This window comes from Vollenhovia emeryi, unplaced genomic scaffold (genome assembly GCF_000949405.1).
Source record: "Vollenhovia emeryi isolate VEMERY1.0 unplaced genomic scaffold, V.emery_V1.0 DF939745.1, whole genome shotgun sequence".
NCBI lineage: Eukaryota > Metazoa > Arthropoda > Insecta > Hymenoptera > Formicidae > Vollenhovia > Vollenhovia emeryi.
In genome coordinates this window covers 12,962-21,696 of record NW_011966621.1, presented here as the reverse complement: position 1 = coordinate 21,696, position 8,735 = coordinate 12,962, and positions in this window count along the sequence as shown.

Below are 8,735 nucleotides of genomic sequence, written 5' to 3'. Positions count from 1 at the left end.
CCCCCGTAGTCTCCCACGCACGTTCCGCTGGGCGCAGGACTTGGCGCCCAGCACGTGCGTCGCCGGTCTGCCCTTGTCCGCACAGAGCGGGCACTTTGGGGCAGACCGGCAGTCGCGGGAGGTGTGACCGGCTTCACCGCACCGGTAACACCTCCCGCTCCTATCCACCTTGCCGGGGCAGGTCGACCTCACGTGTCCCCTCTCGAGGCATTTATGGCACCTCATAGGGCGCGCCTCGAGAGGGTCCACGCGGGCCATCCCCCAGCCGACCCGGATCCTTCCCTTCCGGGTCAGCTCTCTCGCCGCGGTGAGGGGCAGGCGCATCCAGAGGCCGTGGCTGCCCCCGGCGGCCGGCTGCAGTGCGCCACACTGCACGTCGGAAGCGTTACAGTGCCCGGCCTCTGTGACCCACCCCTTCACTTCTTCCACGCCCAAGGAGTCGTCGAGGTCGCGCAGGCGCACCTCGGCCGTCCTCCTCGAGCGATCCACACGCGTGCACTCCTCCCCGCGGAAGACACGCGTGACATAACCCGCGAGAAGGTCAGCCTTATCGGCATGACCTTCCCCGGATACCTCTATGATCTTGGCACCGGTGGCCGCGGATCTGATATTGACCCGGTCCTCGATGCCAAGATCTTTCAGGCTGATCTCCCGCCGCAGTCTGGCCATGGCCTCACGGTAGTCCCCGTTGGGACGCGTGAGGACCACGGCCGACGTGCGCGGGAGCCTCCGCCCAGGGGCCTTCTTGGGCGCTCCACCGGCTTGCCCCTTTACCGGGGAGCCGGGGGCAGCCGCCTTAGGGGCTCCCTTAGCCGCTCTCTTCTCCGCGGCTCTGGCTCTCCTCCCCAACACCGTCGCGAAAGCCTCGACGTCCGCGGCGGGTTGGGAGGGGCCGGCGTTTGCCTTCTTCGGGGGATCCGCCTCCCTCACCTCTTGCGCCTGCTGCTGGGGGGGGCTCTTCCCTTCTTCTTCTTCTTCTTCTTCTTCCTCTTGGCCCCTCCAGCAGCATTCGCGTCCTTCTTCGGGGGGTTTACCCCCTTGGATCCGCTCCCCTGGTCGGCCCCGGGAACCGGGCGGTCCCTCGCGGCGCCCCCTCACCCCTTTCGAGGGTCGGAGGGGCCCGCTGCAGGGCCGCTATCACGGGCCCCGCCGCCGACCAAGGACCGGATCAAGTCCTCCATCCTCTGGAAGGACTCGCCGACCAAACAGACTAATACTCGCGGAGGCTGAATTCATGGACGGGCTGCCCTCCCATCACGAGGAAAGATACGGTTACCTTATCAATTTCATCAAGCAACACATCAAATCTCTTCTGGGGGAAGAGGCTACTCGTATGGGTACTTCAGCTTCCCACATGAATCCTTGATTCCGTCCCGCTCCGTGGTGGAGCGAGGAATGTGGGGATAGCTGTAAATCTAGGAGAGCGGCTTTGCTGTTATGTAGGAGGGATCCCTCGGCTGTCCATCTGGACTTTTACAAGACAGCCGCTAGTACGTGTTCCAAGGTTCTCAAAAAGGCTAAGAGAGAGGGATGGAAGGATCTGTGTTCTTCATTTAATAGCAAAACTCCCCCGGCGGACATGTGGAAATTTATCAAGAGTTACAAAAACAGGAGGTTCAGAAATGATCTCTCTTCTGACTCCTGCGACGTACACTCAGAGGACATCATTAGAACGGCGCAAAACAAATTAAGCCCTGCGTCTTGCGAACAACTATATATATGTATGTTGTTCAACTTATAAATGTCGAAGAGCATTTCGCCAGAGGAAGACAGGACGCGTCCTGTCCCCTAGCTTTTCACCTAGGGGAACCTATTACGCCCAAAGAACTTGCTTGGGCTCTTAACTCGCTTAAAAAAAGGAAATCGGCGCCCGGTTTGGACCAGATCGCCTTCAATATCCTCTCTGCTCTTCCTGATTTCCTTCTCTCGAACCTGCTAAAAAATTTTAATTACTGCCTTAGGCAAGACACATCTCCGGCAGATGGAAGCAATCCTTGATCATCCTCATTCCCAAACCCCACAGCGCGGGGCTTAGACCAATCTCGCTCATGTCTTGTATCCTAAAAGTCGTAGAAAAGTGCATATATCTTAGACTTATCTGGCACGTGGAAAGATTCTCCCTCCTGCCGGAGGCACAGCATGGGTTCAGACAGGGCAGATCATGTGGAGACAGCCTTACGGCCTTTTCGACTTCAATTAGAGGCGCCTTGGTAGGGGATTGTCAGCCCTCCGCTTTATTCTTGGATATTTCCGCAGCCTTTGATAATGTTGTCCCTTCCATTCTAATCGAATCACTCTCCAATATTGGGGTCCCTCTGAATTTATGTAAATTTATTTACAGTTACCTGGGTGCAAGAGAAATCTTCTTTCCTCACGAAGGCCAGATTTGCGGACCTAGATGGACTTACAAGGGCACTCCCCAAGGATCCATCCTTAGCCCCCTGCTCTTTAATATTTACTTGAGCGATATCTCTAATCATATACCATACCCGGTAAGATTTTTGCAATATGCGGACGACATCGTTATCTGGGCCTCGGATCGTGAGCGTCAGCGCAACATTCTTAATCTTTCCTCTGCAGCGGAAAGGATCGAACGATTTTTGCTTGACAAGACTGGAAATTTCAATGAGCAAATCAAGGTCCATCAATTTTTGCAAGAGCGGGCGCTCCGCTGACGAAACCAGCCGTATTAGCTTGAGGAATTCTCTATTTCCTTTGGTCAAGGAGCACACATTCTTAGGAATCATCATAGATAACTGCTTTTCTGGTAAGTCTCATCTCGAATGGTTGATCCATAAATGCAGATCCATATGCAACATGGTTGCTTCCTTGGCAGGGATATGGTGGGGTTCCCATCCCCTCATTCTTCTTAAAATTTATAGGGCAGTAATGAGGAGCACCATTGATTATGGTCACCAAGTCCTGTTTTTCCAGAAAAACCTTACTAGGATTGGAGTACTCCTCAAATTAAGGAACAGAGCTCTTAGGGTGGCTCTTGGCTACCGGCAATCTACTCCAATTAATGTTATTCTGAGCGAGGCTAAGGAGCCTCCCTTACACGCAAGGATCGAATATCTCAATACCAAGTTTCTGTGCAAGTGTTTCTCTCGATCTAAGTGCACAGTTCTGGAAGATTTGGAGGCGGCGGTGGACAAAGCTAATTTGTCGAGTCGTAGAGCCTGGCTTCTTCGTAACATTCCCATCTTCAAAACGTATATTAAAATCAAAGGGGACCTTGAGAAGATTCATCAATCAAAAATTCTTCCCTACTTTTTGCAGGACTTTGAGACCATACTCTTCAGACCGTCCTTTGTTGACCTAAATTTAGGGGGTTTTCCGAGATCTCATTGGGCTCCGTTTTCAGGAGCGAGACAGAGCTTCTAACCGCGGGGGCAGTTACATTCTACACGGACGGCTCGAGGAGGGGGTGTGAGGAGTCGCCCAGAGTAGGCTTGGGAGTTTACTCTCCGGAATTGGACATCAGAGTGGCTTGCAGACTGGATAACTCTGCTTCTATCTTTACGGCTGAGGCTATGGCCATTAAAAAGGCGTTTGAATTGATTCTTGATAACCGTTCAGCGGTCAGAAAGGCCGTCATTTTCTCTGATTCGCGCAGTGTGTTAGAGGCTTTAACCTCACTGGACCCGTTTGTCAGGGGCGATCTGGTCCCCGACCTTAGAAACTTAGCTCGCCATATTACTGTCTTGGGGGTGGAATTAATTATGGCCTGGATCCCCTCTCACAGGGGCATTGAGGGAAACGAGGTGGCGGACTTCCTAGCTGGTGAAGCCACTCTCAACAAAGAAATTCATATTGCCAACGTTCCATACACCGACTGTTTCTCGATCGCTAAGGAAATTTCGAACAGAGTCAGCAACACCTATTTCCAAGGGGAAAGTCTTCACAAGGGTAAATTTTATCATCTATACTTTCATTCTATTGCCCCTAAACCTTGGTTCCATAAAATCAGGCTCAAAAGATCGGAAATTGTTCTAATTAACAGGATACGCAGCAACCATTACAACCTCAATTTCAGTCTGTTTAGGAAAAATATGATTGATTCTCCAACATGTCCCTGTGGATACGATTCTCAAGATGTCAACCATGTAATCTTCGTTTGTCCACTATATAAAAGATCCATGGCTCCTTTCCTCAACTTCGTGAACTCTAAACATCCCGATCACCCCGTGTCTGATATCGCCCCTATTATCGTCTGTCCTTCTCCCAAGATCTGCAGACTCCTCCTTGCATCCTTTAAAAGTGCCAGCCTGCTTATTTGACTTTACCGCTCTTACTTGTGGCGCCCCCTGGGACGCCTTCCGTTTGCTGTAATCTCCACACCACTGCCTATTGGATAGTCATGGCCGTATCGGTTCGCTTAGTGCGACCAAGTGCCAAATAACCGGAGGAAGAAGGAAGAAGAAGCCCGTCGCTCGCGCTCGCTGCCGCGCTCGCTGCCCGCGCCGCGCTCCCCGCCGCGACTAGGTTTTTTCCTACCACGGTGTATCTCGCGCGTCGCTCCACCTCCCGCTCATCGATCGATTTTCTTAAATGCCTTCCGAGTCCGGCCTACCGTCTCATGCATCCTTATTCGCTCAAACGTGTAAATTAATTACTCGATAACTATTGTTACTTTTGTACCGCGGCACATGACATTTCTCCTTAGTTTAACCCAATCGACCACTATTTTCAAGTTGGCTACTTTTGCATCAGACACCCTGTATATGTATATACATATATGTGTGAGTGTGAGTGTGTGTGCGCGCGCGCGCGTGCGTGCGTGCGTGCGCGCGTGCGTGCATGTGTGTATGTGTGTATGTATTTATGCATATATACAGGGTGAGTTTTTAACTTGAGACTTCACAATATCTGGAAAAATGAGCATTGTACGAAAAAATGTTCCAACTAAGCCCTCAATATTTTCCAGGGAGCAATTTCATCCTGCAAAAGTTAGCCACCTACTGCCCCCCCCCTTCCTTGGAGGTTGGGCGGATTACTTTGAAATCTTAAATGGAAACCCCTATTGTTTATCATACTATCTTATTTTATTAATTAATATGAACAACTTTTGTCTGAAACATTTTTTATTTGCCTAATACTTTTTGAGATATTCAAGAGAAAATTAACTATGTATTTCAATATTTAGCTTATGATATCTCAATAACTGTCGAAGAGAAAAGTAGTACAAGACTTTTTTACTTTATTTGATCGCAGGAATATGCTGTTGCAATAGTGTCAATTATTGAAAGGCCCTAGCAGGATAAATACTGGAGATTGGCCTTTACTCGGATTTTAACAATATTCATGAGGTAGTTACCTATAGGTACGAGGGTAACTCAGCTCACGTTTCAATACTTAACTCCTACCGGTTCGGGCGATAAAAGCTAATAACGGAAAATCACAATATTTAAATATCTCGGAAACTACTTGGCCGATCTTTGTGAAAAAAATACCAAAATGTAGCTCTTACCTTGTACTACAACATATATTATTTATGTTACAATTCATTCCCATGTACTACCCCAAAAAAATTTTTTAAATTTTTTACTCAGAATTTTTTTATCTTACAGTTGTCGCACTACTTTCTAAATAATTGTGTACATTCGTCATCTATGTACCTATAACATATATAAGCTACAACTCGATTGACAGGGTGCGTCATAGTGAAAAAAATAAAAACGTGTTTTCAAGAGGGTAATTACTCAGTAAAAAATTAAATAAAATATGAAATCTAATGTGGCAAAATAACGAAATTGAGCTTTCAGGTATACTGTGAAAAGGAAAATAAATATGATGTAATATTTTTATTGATTTAACTTATTTCACTGTGTTAACAAACTACTAGTTCAAATTGTCTTTTTTGAGAATTTTAATAGGTAGGTCTCCTAACTACTGCTATGTCCAGAGTCTAGTCTTCATAACTGTCGGCATTTACTACTGGAACAATTTTCTTTTTCAGAAAGACATAATTTAGGATCTGGGCAGGCTTTGGTATTTTAGATAGATAGCGGGCATGACATAAATAATAAATAATAGAAGCCACATGTGAACAACATCCGACCGTCCGTCTTCCATTCGCATACTCGCACGCATATCTTTTTATAGCTTTGTAACCACAGGTATTAGGTTCATAATCGATTAAACATTTGTACGATTTTTTATTTATGTGGCGGGATTTAACTACCATTTTGAGAATATTATTATTGATTTTTAGAAATTGCACATTTATTGTTCCATTGTCGTTCATTATTTCGGCAAAGTAGCAAATTGCCTGATTTAGTTGATACGAGCCCGTGAGAAGTAAGATCAGGTCATGTTCTGTCATTTCAGGGAAATCCAACAATTCTGTCGATGTAATCGCTGCAAAAGAAACCTTCTTACGTGTCCAGTTTCCGGCTTCGACTTCTTTGCCGAAATAATGAACGACAATGGAACAATAAATGTGCAATTTCTAAAAATCAATAATAATATTCTCAAAATGGTAGTTAAATCCCGCCACATAAAAAATCGTACAAATGTTTAATTGATTATGAACCTAATACCTGTGGTTACAAAGCTATAAAAAGATATGCGTGCGAGTATGCGAATGGAAGACGGACGGTCGGATGTTGTTCACATGTGGTTCTATTATTTATTATTTATCTCATGCTCGCTATCTATCTAAAATACCAAAGCCTGCCCAGATCCTAAATGATGTCTTTCTGAAAAAGAAAATTGTTCCAGTAGTAAATGCCGACAGTGATGAAGACTAGACTCTGGACATAGCAGTAGTTAGGAGACCTACCTATTAAAATTCCCAAAAAAGACAATTTGAACTAGTAGTTTGTTAACACAGTGAAATAAGTTAAATCAATAAAAATATTACATCATATTTATTTTCCTTTTCACAGTATACCTGAAAGCTCAATTTCGTTATTTTGCCACATTAGATTTCATATTTTATTTAATTTTTTACTGAGTAATTACCCTCTTGAAAACATGTTTTTATTTTTCTCACTATGACGCACCCTGTCAATCGAGTTGTAGCTTATATATGTTATAGGTACATAGATGATGAATGTACACAATTATTTAGAAAGTAGTGCGACAACTGTAAGATAAAAAAATTCTAAGTAAAAAATTAAAAAAATTTTTTTGGGGTAGTACATGGGAATGAATTGTAACATAAATAATATATGTTGTAGTACAAGGTAAGAGCTACATTTTGGTATTTTTTTCACAAAGATCGGTCAAGTAGTTTTCGAGATATTTAAATATTGTGATTTTCCGTTATTAGTTTTTATCGCCCGAACCGGTAGGAGTTAAGTATTGAAACGTGAGCTGAGTTACCCTCGTACCTATACGTAACTCCCTCATGAATATTGTTAAAATCCGAGCAAAGGCCAATCTCCAGTATTTATCCTGCTAGGGCCTTTGTTGTGTATTGACACATACACAAAAATTTTCAATAATTAGAGCATTATTGCAACAGCATATTTCTGCGATCAAATCAAGTAAAAAATCTTGTACTACTTTTCTCTTCGACAAACAGTTATTGAGATATCTTAAGCTAAATATTGAAATAGTTATCAATTTTCTCTTGAATATCTCAAAAAGTATTAGGCAAATAAAAAATGTTTCAGACAAAAGTTGTTCATATTAATTAATAGAATAAGATAGTATAATAAACAATAGAAGTTCCCATTTAAGATTTTAAAATTATCCCCTGCCCTACCTCCAGGGGGAGGGGGGAACAGTAGGCTGCTAACTTTGGGGTGAAATTGCCCCGTGGAAATTTTTAAGGGTTTAATTGGAACATTTTTTCGTACAATGTTTATTTTTCCATATATTTTGCAGTCTCAAGTTAAAAAACTTACCCTGTATACATATACGTTGTGACGTTGCCGTCCCGCGAGCGCGTCCACCGGGTTCCTCCCTCAAGGCAACAGGCCGAGATTAGGGAAAACCGTGCCGCAGTCTCCAGAGAGGCGACCGTTACTCGGAAATTCCGACGTATGGCTGATTATTTTGTTTTTTTTGTATGATGAACGCGAGCGTGTGCGGACGGATGGACGCGAGGGCGGAGGAAAGACGAGAGGCCCGGCTAACGGACGAATTCCGCGGCGAGCACGGTGGAGAGGCGTGCGGAGCGGGCACGGAGCGAGCGGAGCAGCGAGCCGGGAGGAAGGAGCCCAGGGCCCGTGGCACGATACCTGAGGGGCGTCAGCGGGGGAGCCGCTGCGACAGCCCTATCGAGGGAACGCGAGGAAATTTTGGCGATACCGCGGGCACCTGCGCCCGAGCGTGAGAATATCGCTGCCGGCGTTGTCGCGTGCCGTCGCGCGATTGGCCGCGGGGCACGCGCCTCGCGCGAGCAGCCGCGCGGGGGGGGCCCCCGAACTATCGATCCGCGATCGCGGAAAATTCGGAGCAGCCTGTTGCGAAGTGTGTAAGAGCGAGGACCCCGGTTTACCGCTGCCGCCGTTTTCCCGCCCACGAGTGCGAGTTCCCGCGGAAGCCCAGGACGAGCCGTTGCCGCCTGCCGATCCCGGGAGAGCCGAGGTGCCGGTGAGATCCTCCTCCGTCCGTTTCGCCCCGTGCGATAGCGTCCGGGCCCGGGTTGTTCTGTCGCCGCCGGGAAAATTTCGCGTTTGGTGTCGCCCGGGCTACGGCCCGCCGGCTTTAGAGTTTTCTTTGGTGTCCCGGTCGCGGCGACAAGCAACCGCGGTTACCCCGGAGCCTGCAGGGCACAGGCC